Source organism: Chaetodon auriga, chromosome 22 (assembly GCF_051107435.1).
Source record: "Chaetodon auriga isolate fChaAug3 chromosome 22, fChaAug3.hap1, whole genome shotgun sequence".
Taxonomy (NCBI): domain Eukaryota; kingdom Metazoa; phylum Chordata; class Actinopteri; order Chaetodontiformes; family Chaetodontidae; genus Chaetodon; species Chaetodon auriga.
Window position 1 is genome coordinate 1,196,092 of NC_135095.1, and position 14,760 is coordinate 1,210,851.

Here is a 14,760-nt window from a genome sequence, read left to right on the forward strand (position 1 = left end):
GTAGACTTACAGTACACACATAATAAAAATAAAAATCTTACTTTAAACTCTCCACACCCATGTCAGCTATAACCCCCTATTCTTATATCCCCGCTTATCCATCAGATTCTATCATAGACGCCTGTCCCCCTTAAGAATTCTATCAGTGCCCTAACCTGTGCCCTCTCTCCCATACTTAGCAATCCTTTTAATGTAATTTCCTGTATCCCTAAGTCCTTCATCTTATTCATCATCTCCTCTCTCTGCACCTCATACCTCCTACACCTCAGAACTACATGCTCCACTGACTTTTCCTCCTCCTGACATCCCTCACACAGGCCTGTCTGGTGCTTCCCTGTCAGTTTCAATGTTTTATTTAGTGCACTATGCCCCAACCTTAACCTTGTCAACACAATCTCCTCTCTCCTGTTTCCACTGCTCATCCTCCCACTTCTAACATTCTTTTGAATTTGATAAAGATGCCTCCCTTTCTCCTCTCCATCCCACCTTTCTTGCCACATTACATTGGTCTTTTCCCAAACTACACTTTTAACTTCTGCTCTGCTGATACTGAGCTGCATATCTACACTTCCTTTCATTAAAGCTCTCTTAGCCAACTCATCCGCCCTCTCATTCCCCCTCACTCCTACATGCGTTGGAACCCACAGAAACTTTACCTGACTTCCCTGATGAACTATTCTTGTAATTGACTGAATACAGTATGTCTTGTCAGCTGTTTGAATGGAATGACCTTAAGCTTGCTAGCACTGAAGATGAATCTGAACATATCAATGCCTTATCCAGACCAGCTTTCTCCACCCACCGTAGTGCTACCAGCACTGCCACCATTTCCACTGTGTACACTTATCAGATGTTCTTCTATTAATCCCAATTCCTTTTGCTGGAACTGCCATCCCAAATCCTGTCACTCCTGTATCAGGTTGTTTAGCACCATCTGTGTACATATGTGTAAAATCACTATACTCTGTCATTACATGACATCTAAATGCACTCACCAAATCAATCATACCTTTTTCTTTCCTTTTAGCTTCTAACAAATACCAGTCAACCTCAGGCCACACATGCATCCATGGAGCCACCTCTGGATAAACTACCGTTGGACTTACATTCAAATTGAATACTCCAAATTTTTTTGCGATATTCGCTTCTCTAGCAAAGTTTTGTCTCTGGCTCCTCCCATCCTCCCAGCACTTCTGCAAGATTCCCTTCATGTGATGAGAATCATTGTGCCCCTGCAAATTAGCCCAGTAGTTCGCCATCAATTGCCTTCTCCTGATTTCTAGAGGCATTTCACCCAATTCTACCTGTAGGACAGGAACTGGTGAAGTCTTAGTTGCCCCACTACATACTCTCAGAGCCTGTGCCTGGATAACATCCAATTTGTTTAATAGAGACTTAGCTGCTGACCCATAGACCACACTGCCATAATCAACCACAGACCTTATCAATGCAAAACATAGCCTCTTCAGTGCTGAGCAGCTTGCACCCCATTCCCTTCCAGTCATACATCTCATAACATTTATTACCTTTTTGCACTTTTCTTCAATTCTCCTGATATGATCTGCCCATGTTAGCCGTGAATCAAAAAGAACGTTTTAAAGTTTCCCCATACATCTTCAACTTCATCCCTTCCTCAATTCTTTTCCTGGTGAAAAATACTGTTTGTGTTTTTTCCACTGAGAACCTGCACCCCCAATCATACCCCCACTCCACCACTTCATCAATTGCACCTTGAACTTTCCTTATAGCATGCTTCATGTTCCTTCCTCTTTTCCACAAGGCCCCATCATCCGCAAAGACTGATCTGGCACTTTTGAAAATACATCATTGATCATGATGATAAAGAGTAGAAGGCTTATCACACTCCCTTGAGGTGTACCATTTCCAACTGTATACTGACTTGACGTTTCTGACCCAAAGCGTACTTGGATTTTTCTTCCAAATAGAAAATCCTTTATCCAATTGAAAACTCTCCCACCAACACCCATCTTGTGTATTTTTATTAACAATCCCTCCTTCCACATCATGTCATAGGCTTTCTCAATATCAAAAAATACTGCAATAATGGATTCTTTATTTGTCTGAGCCTTCCTTATTTCAGATTCTAACCTTACCACTGAATCCATGGTATTCCTGCCTTTCCTGAAACCACTCTAATAGCCTGCCAAAAGTCCCTTCTTTTCAAGTTCATATGACACCCTTTCCGTTATCATCCTTTCCATTACCTTGCACATATTTGAAGTCAATGCTATTGGCCTGTAACTAGTGGGATTGGATGGATCCTTGCCAGGTTTTCTTATTGGAATCACTACTGCTTCTTTCCAGACTCCTGGTAACCTTCCCTCCTCCCACACTCTGTTATAAAGCTGCAGCACCTTCACTAATGCTCCTTTCCCCAAATGCTTTAACATGCTGTAACACACCTGATCTTTCCCTGGAGAAGTTGGTCGTGATCTCTTCATAGCCCTCGTCATCTCTGCCAAGGTAAATGGCTCATCGATCATGCCAGCTGTGTTTTCCCTCCTGTTTAAAACCCCTGGATACTGAGTCATAGTTCTTTTTCTTCTCTGTTTCCCTTCCTCTGACAAATTTTCTGAGCTATGCACCTTTATAAAAGCCTTAGCCATGATCTCTGCCTTTTCCCTGTTGGAAACTGCTGTCTCCTCGTCAGATATTATGACCGGATAGTCCCATTCCCTTCTGTCCCCTCCCATCTTCTTTATCATTCCCCATACTTCTCCCACTGGTGTAGTTCTTCCTATCTCATCACAGAAATTCCTCCATCTTGCCCTCTTAGCTTGACGTATTGTTCTTCTCACCACTGCCTGTGCCTTTTTGTACTGAATCAAATTCTGCATGTTATGGGTTCTTTTTACTTGTCTGAATGCTCTGTTCCTATTTCTTACAGCCTTATGACATTCTTCTGTCCACCATGGTACCATCTTCCTGTTCCTCTTACCTTTACTCTTGGGTATAGCGCCATCTGCTGCCTTTACAATTGCTGAGGTTGCCTGTTTATTTATTTCATCAATAGCTGTGTCCCAATTCAGGGGCTGCATCCTTCGGAGGATGGATTTGAAGGCCGCTTACGTCATAACGCTGTGCGAAGGCTGTCCCAATTCGTCCAAATTCGAAGGATCCTCCAAATGCAGCCGACAAATGCGTCCTCCTTTTCCCTGTATTTGGAGGATGCGTCGCTACTATCCTTCACGGCCTCTCATATCCCAAGATGCTTTGCGCACAGATTTTTTTTTTTTTTTTAATAATGGCGACCTGTTGGTATGAGGAGCTCAGTTAACAGTTAGCCTTATTAAAACTCTTCACTTACAAATGTTACAAGCTCGCATGTCAACTAATATCTTATTTTGGGTGAATACTCGATTGTGATTGGCTGCAGGGTCTCCGTTAAAAAGTATTGTAGGACAACTATAAAAAAGTTCCGGTCAAATAGCCTGATTGTTCTAAATTATTGCGGTGGCTCAAACGCTAGTTGGTAACCGTGGCAACAGAAACTCAAAACATACATTATTTCACAGTTTATTTATCACAACAGCAAGACAGTAGACAACATGAGTGATTTTATAGTTTCCTTTAACCACATTTAATGATCAGAGTGAATGGTGGATAATATTTCTTGCAATAAAAATGATTTAGGAAGCTATCTGTGGACTTTGAGTCTTTGAAACAAAATTTGGCATCATCCTCTGGACACACACAAGCGGTGAGAGGTGCACTTGCCCTCTGAAACGATATTTTGTATCACGTAACATAACGTTAAGCAATCATGTCACTTCCCTCCACTGATTAGGTCTAATATAACAGTTGCGCCGACCGAGCTGCAGGTTCTGTGGCCAGAGCCGGTTACCTTGGCAACGCGTCACAACGAGCGATATTAAATAGTCCACTCAGCCGCCTCTTGTTAAAAACTCACGATGTTAACGGTAAAAAAAAAACAACATTAACGTATTGATAATTGATTTAATATTTATTTCTTTCGTAAGTGACCACGGTAAAAGCGGGATAATGCCCTTCGAGGTGTCCATTATCAGAAATGAATGGACGACGCGGAGGCGTGAACCGTCCGACGCGAAGCTGTGAAGATATTCACATCAGGTGAATTTGTAAGTTGTATAATAGGCTACATTTCGCGCCTCTTACAAGCGATAGGAGCTGTACGGGCGCATCTCTGCACCCCATACGTGTGTTTTTCCCGGGTTAGGAGGGAAGAAGTTATGACGTCGTGACGCAATCAGGACACGCTCCGAAGGCTAGACCGATCCTCCGCAGGACCCAGCCTCCAGAGACCGCGTAGGCTGGGTCCTCCGAAGGATGCAGCCCCTGAATTAGGACACACCTCTAGTATCCTCTTCTTCTTCTTCTTCTTCTTCCAGTGTATTATCTAGACCAGTGTGACCAAATCTCATTCTGGATATCATATCCTCCTCCTGTGTTGTCCTATATGTACTTCTAGCATTGCCCACATACCTTTGGATGTTATAATAGCCTCTCCCTGTGCTTGCTCTATCTATTTCTTCAGCTTGGACTTAACTATGCTTTTTATTTCTGATTTACTATAGGTAATATTTAGACTGACTTCAGGCAAGGTCATAGCTTCTTTAGCATTCTTGTCTGCCAGTTCATTTCCTGATACTCCTCTATGAGCTGGCACCCACAAAAAGGCAACATTAACCCCAGAGCATTGCAATCTATGCACCAACTGCAAAATATCCACTATAATGTCTTTTCTGGACTTTGAAGACCCATTCTGAATACTTAGCAGTGCAGAGGAGGAATCTGATGCAACTACAACCCTCTTTGGCCAATTATTCTCTACCCATGAAAGTGCAGTGAGAATTGCTACTAACTCTCCTGTATATACAGCTAGATTGTCATTTAACCTTTCCCTTCTGCTTATCAGAGCTATTGATTTCCCCAGTGTTTTTGAGTTCTATAAGGTCTAAATCAACTACAGGGCTTTCCATCATCCACAATGGGACCTCTGGGAAGTTGACTGCAGGACTCACTTCAATGTTATGCAGATGCATTTCTTCAACTTTTTGAGCTATGATCCATCCAAAGCTTCTGGTCAGTTTGTTGTCTCTCTCTTGACATTTAAGAAGGACAGAATGGTATATATGATCTTCCTTATGCCCCTTTAGGTTTGCCCAGTACACTAATGAAAACTGATCCCTTCTCTTATAAAGAGGCATCTCCCCCATCTCAACCTGTAATGCATTTACAGGGGTCGTCCTCCTAGCTCCACAACACAATCTCAATGCTTGATTCTGAATGACATTCAATTTCTTTAAAAGTGTATTGGCTGCAGACCTATACACTAGTCAAACACTGATCTTATAAGTCCTATGTATATAGTCCCCATTCCACTCTTCACAAGCAACGCATAACATTCAATACTTTTTTACATTTGGCTATCATTTTCTGGATATGCACAGACCATGTTAACCTCTTATCAAACCATAAACCTAGGTATTTGACACTGTTAACTCTTTCTAGAGCTTTACCTGCACAAAGGTGAAATTTGTCTTCCGCATTTCACCCATCCTGGTCGTCCTTCCTCCGCAGCAGACCAGGAGCGGTGGGCAGCCAGACTGCTGCCAGAGTGGCAGCCAGACCGGGCGCCGGGTGTGTAACACACCCTCCACCACTTCCCTCTCCCCTGTCCCTTCTAAGGCTTGAATACCCTTTAATAACAAATTCTAAAGACTGCTTTAGCCAAGACTCCTGAACACTAATTACATCTGGCTTGCTTTCCAAGCCTTGTACAAACCCTTTAAATTCTTGCCCATTAGCAATAAGGCTTCTAGCATTCCATTGCACTATCGTTAAGAATGATTTATCGATGGTGAAGGTGATGGTGATACAGGCTCAGCTGACTCTCCCTGCATAAGATCTGTCTGAATCTTTTCTAACCCTCTAACCCTAACTGGGGGTGGAATGTATGTTCGCACATAGAAACTCAAGTACCCTATCTTTACTTTCTCTGGTAGGACCTTCTCTTTAAACTCTAATAGTACTGATGTACTCTCCATCTTTTCCCCTTCTCGTGTTGTCATCAATCTTTTTATGTTCATCACTGTACCTCCTTTTATATTCTTTTTCATGTCCTCCAACTTTTCTTTAATTGGAACACCTGAAATGACTCCTCTCACTCCCTGCTCTCCAAACATTCTCACTTCGCTTATATCCGTCTTGCACACAGATTGAGCCTTCATAACCTTACCCCTTTGCTCTTCATTTTTGCATTTTATCAACAGTCTCCCATCCCGCAGTACCCTAGCCATTTCTACATCCCCAAACGCTTTCTTTAATCCTGTCGTCAATGCCGCCAAACCGACTGTAGCAATGTCTTTACCTTCCTTGAACTTTATGACCACCTTTAAATCTGCCCATTCCTCTACTCTGCTACGCACCTCTCTGTTTGCTACACCCGGTTCCTCTTCAAATTTTCTTTTATTATCCTCATTACTACTTATTCTCCCTCTCCCTCTCCCTAACCCTTGCCTACAGAATCTCTGACTACCTCTAAGATCAGGATTACTGTATTCCATACTACTCCATTCCTCCATTACTGTATTCCATACTACTCCATTCCTCCTCATCCTCATCAGAATCCATTCTAACATCCAGACCCAGTCACAAATCTGATTATGCCAATTTATCGCAAATAGTTATTTAATGAAAATTTAGAATCGCTGGATTTCAAACAAACCGCCTCTCCGTATCCAAACTTCCACGTCTGCACTCAGCATACTCTGCCAGGGTCGAGGGTGCTAGTAAAGGTGATGTTTGCCCTGGGTTTATCCTGACAGGGTACCGACAAATTTTTCCCTCCTGCTGCTGCAGCACTGACACACTGGAGCAACCATGGCAATTTTTTTTTTATGTGTTTCATGAATAGAACATAAGTAATCTATGTTTTATACATTAACCTCTGAGGCCTGGTTAAAAGCAAAAATAAATAAATAAATAAATCCTGTTTTCTCACGTCCACATTACCGATGCCTGACAGTGTATACAGAGGACAACAATATCCCAAAACTTACGTGTGATGCATTCAAGAAGCATGTTCAAGAAACAACAGTGAAAATGTCAAAACCGCTGGAGAGTTAAAATGTTTCTCCTTTTCAATAAATATGCTTGACATATGCAATCCAGTCAGTGTGTAATATAACAGCAGAGCAGATTTACTATATGCGCTCTACCTTAGTTACCTTAAAGAGTATTGAAGTGGGAGCAGTCACTGGTTCCATTTCAATGTTTTCTTTAAACTAGATCCTCAATGTTACGCAACACATACATGCCAGACTCTTATGGATGATTTAACAATCTTATGGATTTATCTTGTGGCCAGTTTTTAAATATTTTATCATTGTTTCTGACAAATAATATTTTGTCCATAATTCTGTTGTGGGGGGATAGGTCTCATTACTACAACACCCAAGATCCTCAGGCCTTTGTTGCCATGGAGAAGATGGGGGGCCTCCACACTGGGATGTATGCCCGGTCTGCCCATGGGGGGCGTTGCCCTGGAGGCCTCCTGGGCCCGGGGGACTGGGGCGGCTCTGCATTAAGTGTGGAGTCTGTCCCTGTCCATCGGCGTCGGGGTGGTCTCTGTGGCAGCGCTCCCTATGGCCGTAGGCTGTGGCGCTTCTCGGTGTGGATGGCCCCCATAGGTGTTTCCTCACATGGTTCCTCAGTGCCCTGCCATGTCTCAGCACCGGGCGTGGGTATGTGTGTGTGTGTGTGTGTGTGTGTGTGTGTGTGTGTGTGTGTGTGTGTGTGTGAACACATATGTATATATATATCTATATTGTCTGTCATAATATGCTTTTATTCTTTCTGTTCTTGTATTCTTTTATTCTGTGAAGCACTTTGGGATGCATTTTAAATGGATGAAAAGTGCTATACAAATAAAGTTTATTATTATTATTATTATTATTAGTTGTAGACGCTATTCAGAGCTGTAAGGAATTCAAAACTTCTGAGAACAAAGCAGCAGAACTAATGACACAACTTCAAAAAAATTGACACTGGGGAATACTAACATTATATGTTGAAGGATTGAGGCAGTGACGCAACATCATTGAAACCAACTACCTTAAAACCGCACTGAAAACCTTAGAAGACGTGGACGAATTTGAGAGCAATACATGGCGCCTTAATGCTGAATTCATCTTGACTTAAAGTGAATGATTAAAGGACCAGTGTCTAAGATTTATGGTGATCTATCAGCAGAATATGGCAGAAATGGTATATAATGTTGATAAGTATATTTTCATTAGTGCATAATCACCTGAAAATATGAATTATTTTCATTACCTTAGAATGAGCTCTTTGTATTGACGGAGGAAGCGGGTCTTCTTCCATGGAGTCTGCGATACTGCACTGCCATGTTTCTGCACTTGGCCAGATCAGATGAAAATCTGCTCGCTCCAAAGAGCACCTGTCACATTTGACATGAATTTTGTGGCCTCTGTAGGTTCTCCTACATGCTTTGAAGGGGAGGGGTGACAGGAGGGGCATTCAGTTTGTTGCAGTCTGCAACCTCACCACTACATGTCACTAAATTTTACATGCCAATTCCTTAAAGTAGACCGTGTTTTCAGCATTCTCAACATCTTCCATCCAGCAGATTAATAAAAGAATGTTAGGATCGAAGATTGGACATCTTGCACCTTTGGAGTCTTAGTAAAACTTCTACCTCGAAGTTTTTATGTACACAATGTTGACTTTATATCAAAAACCAAGATTTTTTTAAATAGAGTTTTTAATCTTATGTGCTGTTGATTTTAATGGGAGAGCATAATCAACTAAGAGAATTAAGTGCTCCAACTGTGGGTCGCATTCAAGATTAGCCATGCCTGCCCAAAATCAATTACCAGCGATCACTTAGATCTGTCAGACTTGATCCAGAGACAGCTCAGAAATTTCCTGTATCTATGTCACATGGGCATGGCCACTGAAAGAGAGCACATACATCACAGAGCATCATAGAAAGAGAACTGTAAATGACCCAAATAACGTTGTTTTTGAAAGGTTTTAATTCATTTCATTGTAAAAGGTCAGTGCTTTTATTTTGAAATCTAAAAAGCCAGAAGTAAAAAAGAAACATAAACGGGAAGGAAACTATACAAAGTACATATGACAAAACAAAGTTAAAAGTAATATTTCTGTCTAATATAGCACCTGGCTGACAAGGGCACAAGGTTTGTCTATGTTTTATTTCACATTGTGTGCATTTTGAGTCACTTTATTATGTGTCTTTTAGTAGTTTTGCAGAGTCTGAGAAATGTGCGAGTTACAGTAGTATATTGCCATATTAGCCCTGTTGTTAGCATGACATGACTTTATAAAGGGTTTTGTCTATATGAATTGCTTCTGTTTAAGAAATATGTAATTTCCAGTGACAGAAATGGATTTCAGAATCAGAAGAATCAGAATCAGAATCAGAATCATTACGAAGAAGTAGTAATTCATGCATAGCAATGCTGTTTCCTACATTTTAAGTTAACGTTTGTTAAAATGTGAATAAATATGTTGAGGTAAAAATGTATAGGATATTAAAGCACTTCATGGTTGAAAGAGTTAAAAAGGGATTTTAAGAAGACATTTCATTGTTATGTGTAATTAAAATATTTTGTTTTATTTTGCTTTCTCACCAGCTCTTACGCTGTGTTCACGTTGTGTTCATGGTATGCAAGGACAAGTTGTGGAACAATCTAATGATTATTAAAGCACCTTTGAACCATCAGTCAGAGAGCCAGACCATTATTCAGCCGGGGATGCTACAGTAAGAGCTTCGCCTCATGCTCGCCACTATGCTCCTGATGAAACCCACCATGACACCAAGGGACTTGATGTGATGGTCTAAGGCTGTGACACTCACTCACAAAATGGAAGCATCTGAGGACCTACTTCTGGACAATATAGTTCAGACCAGGCAATGGATACGTCAGTGAAGAAGAGGAACTTCACCACTCTGGTTGCTTAAGGACTCCTATGGAAAAGATGCTTGCATTTCAGAGAGAGGAGGCTCACAAAAAGGAGAAAAGACTCAACAGCAGCTATGGTCAGCCATTCATTATACAGAGGGCATTCAGAGAAAAACTGGCAAACTGGCCAAAGATCCAGCCCAAAGATGCTGAGGGATTAAGATCATTTGCTGATTTTCTCCATGCATGCCAGGAAGCCATCAGAAATTGACTCAAAGGTAACCAGACTGGGCAGCTGGAACTGCCTTGTCACTCAAGCTACGAAGAACAAGCAAGAATTTCCAGGCTTCAAGGATTTTGTTGACTTCATATTAATGGAAACAGAAATTGCCTGTAATCCCATAACCTCCTTCCAGGCTCTTTGCTCATCAGAGTCACCTACAGATAAACGGCATACTAAAGAAAGGAAAGCCAAATCTAACATACTCCATACACAAGCAGTTGCTGAGACAGAAAACCAGACGCAATCAAAGACTAGTTTGAAGTCACCATGTATGTTCTGTCAAGACAGTAAACATTGCCTTCACATCTGTCCTGAGTTTAAAGGGAAGTCTTTGGATGAAAGACAAAAAAATGTAAAGGAAAAGAAACTTTGTTATGGTTGCTTGAAACCCAGCCATAGTGCAAAAGACTGCCCTGCTTGACACCCAGATTGATACAATCTTTGTTGACCAAGATGTCAGCCAAAGTTTACAAACCAAGGCTCACCCTGTGAGACTGAAGCTAACTACCATGATCGGAAAGGATGACATAGTGCACAGTGAAAGGGTTACAGGTCTCAGGGTAAGTGGTTACACCTGAACAATGCTCATCACTCTCCCTCCAGCCTACACCAAAGATTGCATACCAGTGAATCGAAAGCACATTCCTACCTGTGAAACAGCAAAGCACTGGAATCATCTGAGCATAATAGCAGATGAAATTCCACCACAGCTAGACTGTGAAGTTGGTCTTCTGATAGGATACAGCTGTTCAAAGGCACTGGCACCACAGCAAGTAATCTTGGGAGAAGACAGTGAACCCAGTCCTCACAGACCTAGGGTGGAGTCTTGTTGGTTCTTCACCACCTCATCCTGATCCACCCAGCACCACCAACATCTGCCAGAGAGTTGTTGTCAAAAACTTCCTCCAGTGGCTCCATCAGATGCTATAAAGGTTCTTGAGTCTGACTTTAAGGATACCAGGGAAGATGGAAAGACTGTGTCTCAGGATGACATCCTCTTCCTGAACATGTTAAAGGAGAGTATTCACATGAATACTCATGGCCATTATGAAATGCCACTCACCTTTAAGGAGATACCCCACCTCCCTGACAATAAGCAACTAGCCATTGTCCGGCTCAGTCATCTCAAGAGAAAGTTGCAGAGAGACCTACAAGGAGCACTATGTAAAGTTCATGAATGAAGTCATTGAAAGGGGTGATGCTGAAGAGGTTCATGACAAAGGAAAAGAAGGAGAAAAGTGGTACATCCCTCATCACAGAGTTTATCACTCCAAAAAGCCAGAGAAGCTCCGTGTTGTGTTTGATTGTTCCGCCAAGCACAAGGGAACAAGCCTAAACAACCACTTGCTGTCAGGTCCAGATCTGATTAATAATCTAACTTGTGTACTCATGAGATTCAGGTAGCACACTATTACACTGATGTGTGATATTGAGAAGATGTATCATCAGTTCCACTGGCATGAACCTGACAGAGACTTTCTGCATTTCCTCTGGTGGAAAGATGGTAACTTCAGCACTGAGCCCCGAGAATATTGCATGAAGGTTCATCTTTTCGGCGCTGCATCATCGCCTGGACGTGCCAATTATGGCCTAAACCATCTTGCTAAGGAGAATGAAAGCCTGTTTCCCTTTGGCTCACAGTTCATTATGAAAGATTTCTATGTTGATGATGGTGTTACAAGCACAGCAACGGTGGATGAAGCTATTCAGCTCACAGAGGAAGCTCAGAAAATCTGTGCTACGGGTGGGCTGAGACTACACAAATACATGTGTAACAACAAATCATTGTTAGAGACTATATCTGCATCTGAGCGCACCATTGAGGCAAAGGCTCTTGACCTCACCTTCAGTGATTCTTCATTGGAGAGAGCATTAGGGATTCATTGGCACATTGAGTCTGACACTTTCAGATTTCACATCTCTCTGAAAGATCAGCCAGCAACACGTTGAGGCGTACTGTCCACAGTTGCTTCAGTTTATGACCCACTTGGCTTTATTGCTCCCTTCCTGCTTGTTGGAAAAAGGATTCCACAAGAAATGTGTCGGCAGGGCACAAGTTGGGATGAGCCCCTCTTCAGTGGGCTGCAGCCAGTGTGAGAGAGCTGGAAGAGTGATTTTGCAAATTTGGAGGAAATCAACATACCTCAGTGCTATGTGCCAGCTGACTTTGGACTTGTCTTGAGAAAAGAGCTACACCATTTCTCTGATGCAAGCACATATGGCTATGGTCAGTTCTCCTACTTAAGACATGTAAATGAAGATGAGTGTGTTCACTATACCCTGCTCATAGGAAAGTCCAGAGTTGCTCCTTTTAAAAGTCACAACTATCCCCAGGTTAGTGTTGACAGCTGCTGTTGTCTCAGCTGCAGCTAGCAACACCCTCAAGGAGGAGCTTGGGCTCACGGAAATTGAAGAGTGCTTTTGGACTGACTCTAGTGTAGTTTTGGGGTACATCAACAATGAGACACATCGTTTCCATACGTTTGTGTTAAACAGGATACAGAAGATCTGTAACAGCGCAACTCCTGAGCAGTGGAGATATGTCTCAACTGACAAAAATCCTGCTGACCTTGCCTTAAGAGGCTCAAGTGCAAACAAGCTTCTCACATCAAACTGGTTTACAGTGCCCCAGTTCCTATGGGAGAAAAAGCTATCTCCAGCCACAGATATCATCACAGAAATCCAGATTGGCGACCCTGAAGTCAAAAAGGTCCAGACTCTAAATGTACAAACAAGGAAGCAAGTAAGTCTCTCAGATTGCTTGTCAAAGTTTTCTTCAAGGTATAAGGCCACCCAAGCTGTTGCACGTCTCCTACGTTGTGTCAAAGGTAACAAGTCAACCAGTCACAGCACTGTACAGGAGCGAAAAGATGCTCAGTGCATCATCATGAAAGACTTACAGAGACAAGCCTATCCAGAGGAGATTACATTGATCAACAAAGTGTAGTATAATTTTTCTCAATAAGACATGTGAAGATATGTGAGAATTGAGTCAAACACTGTAACCAATGGTAGTTTGTAGCAGAAGTGTGATAGTAGAGAAGTAGCAGAAGTGTGATAGTAGAGAAGTAGAAAAGGCACACAGAGGAGTCAGGAGGGTGATGCTATGTAAGGCTGACACTGCGCAGCTAACACTGCGCAGCAGAAGTCAGATATCAAGAGATCATATGAGCCCATATCTGCTTCATGAGCCTTTGGTACTTTCCATGGTTCTGCAGGTGTCTCTACAGCCGGTGTTGGTTGGTTTTAACCGGTTTTGACCAGTATTGTCTGTGACCTTGCATAGCCCTGTGTGTCCTCATATAACCTTACTGTATTCAAACTATACTACGTATTTACCATGAGAAACAATAATGATTACCAATCATACTGTGATGATGATTATCAAGCATACTGTGATCAATGAATGCTGATATTTGATGATTATTGTGATTATACATATTTTTAAAAAAGAGAATGCACGACAAGCAAAAGCTAATGGTGTAATTGTAAGAAATAAATACTTTTTAAAAAATAGAACCCAAGACGACCAGAAGCTAATGGTGTAATTTGGAAGAATAGAGAAGAAAAGAAAAGGAAAGCATCCTCAAGATGCACTGTTGATGTATCAATACAAGTTTTGATAAGATAGGGAAAATCCGGGCAGGAAAACTGCCAAATGATAACGTAATGGTGTATAACAAATAGAAGAATCAGAAAAAGAGAAGATACCCCAAGGGCGGGGGTGACCTTGAACAAACTGTATAAAAGACAGACACAGACCCTTGTAAGTTGGAGAGACTTGGAGAGCTTCATTGGAGCTACACCTTGTGTTTCCCCTTTGTTGTCGACAATAAAGTTGCTTCTCGGACTTCGACTCCTGCAGCCTTTTTGAGCATTTTTCTTGGACAGCTGAATCTGATTTACAACAAAAGGAGCTGAACTTTCATCTCAGAGTAAACTGTGTCATCTGGATGTTTTTCTTGACCAAGATGGACTCCTCAAGGTGGGAGGAAGGTTGAAAAATGCATTGCTTCCTACATCACAGAAACATCCAGTGATGATTCCCGAGGATCATTGTCATGAGCAGGTCAGACATCAAGGAAAAGGTATCACCATAAACGAGATAAGATCAAATGGATTTTGGATTCCAGGAATCAACAGAACCATTGCTGCATATGTGCGTCAATGTGTCAAATATCAGAAACTCAGAAGAGTCACTGAAGAGCAGAGAATGGTACAACAGAGCGTGCGGATCCATCACCACCTTTTACCTGTTGCAGATTGGACTGCTTTGGTCCCTTTCACACCAAACAAGGATGCAAGGTGCATAAGCGATATGGCCTCCTTTTTACATGCCTTTGCTGTCAAGCTATCCACATTGAAATGTTGGACGACATGTCAACAGATGCATTTATTAACGGCCTCCTCTGTTTTATTGCTATAAGAGGAGCAGTAAGCCAGATTCGGTGTGACCAGGGAAGTAATTTTGTTGGAGCTAAAAAAAAAATGAATGATGCTCTCATGCAGGAGGTGCATGCGAGT